Source organism: Tupaia chinensis, unplaced genomic scaffold (genome assembly GCF_000334495.1).
Source record: "Tupaia chinensis unplaced genomic scaffold, TupChi_1.0 Scaffold000238_1, whole genome shotgun sequence".
In the NCBI taxonomy this organism is placed as follows: domain Eukaryota; kingdom Metazoa; phylum Chordata; class Mammalia; order Scandentia; family Tupaiidae; genus Tupaia; species Tupaia belangeri.
The window spans coordinates 8,279,880-8,281,351 of NW_006159716.1; positions in this window are offsets into that span (position 1 = coordinate 8,279,880).

Sequence of the window (1,472 nt, forward strand, 5' to 3'; positions counted from 1 at the left end):
GAATATAGTTTCCTGTCCATTGTTCATTCAACAGACCCTGAGCACCTTGTCCTCAGTACTGTACAGCGCAAGAAGGGTGCAAAGGTGGAGGCCTAGCTTCTCTTGCAAGGAGCTCAGCATCTTTTTTATTTTTATAACCGACACACCCTTATTCTCACTTGACAATTAAGGACACTAGGGTTAAAGTATGGTTAAGAGCACACCAGCTGTGGTCCTTGAAGCAAGCTATTTCATCGCTGTAAGGCTATTTCCGCAAAGTGAAAAGGATTAAGCAGAAGAAGCCAGGTACAAAAAAGTACATACTTACAACAGAAGTATGTAGTCTAAAGGAAACCTTGTGGTTTTGTTTTGGGTTTTTGCCATGGGGCACATGCACTTGCCAGGAGAGGGAAAGTGAGAACTCATCCCCTTTTCCCGGGGAATAGCCACAGTAATCCCTTCTTTCCATTTTCCTCCTGGATTTTGGGCATGCACCCACACGTCTGGCATGAATTTTCAAAGCCACCGAGTCTGGGATTCAAACCACAGTAGACCATGTGGGAGTCCAGCGCCTTAATCACCAGGACACCTGCTTGCTCCCTTTGTGGGGTTAAGATACACAACAAATGGCTTAGCTTGATGTCTGACACTTCATTCAGCCATCTTTTTCTCTTGCGGATTTACTTATTTAATTTTATTTGTTATTTTATTATTTATCTTTTCATTTGACCAGAGGGAGAGAGAGAGAGAGAGAGAGAAAGAGAGAGAAAGTGAGAAAGCAAGCAGCCAGGTCTGGGGCTCAAAACCCAGTCGGTCATGTGGGAGTCCAGCGCCCCCATCTGTCCGCCCCTCAGCCATCATCTTTAAATGGTTACTAGGCAATGGTAACTATTAAATGGAATTTCCAATCGTTATCACAAAACTCCACTTCAACTTCTTTGCAGCTCCTTTCCATTGCTTCTCCTTTTTGACTCTGAGATAACTCTACTACTAACCTCTTGGGGACAAGATACCCCAGCCAGTCATACGCCTTGTTGTTGCTCTGATCTGCATCATTCTGTCTCACTTTCCTTATCTCTTGTTTTCTTCCAGACCTTTCCTTTTCTTCCCTCCCCAGCCTTTTTTTTTTTTTTTTCAAGTCTGGAGGCGTGGAGTTGCTGTCCGACTATAGACAAGTAAGTAATTTACCTGTTAACTCTCCATCTTCACATCTGAAAATCGAGGATACTACCTACTTTACAAGATTGCTTTGTGGAGTAGATAAGAAAGTGGAAGCTTCTAAGTTACTGGTATCGCTAAGCCTTATTCCCTTTCGTCCTCTTCTTCCCCTTCCGGTCCCTGCCCAATTGTAGGACTAAGAAATTCTTCTAATTGGAGAATGACGGCCCTAGCTCCAATCATATTAAAGCCTTGCTGGGTGTTCCCGCCTTCCATGTCTAAACGAACCAATCAGATCGTCCGGAGGATGGCGCGGTCTCACCACTTGGGGGCTT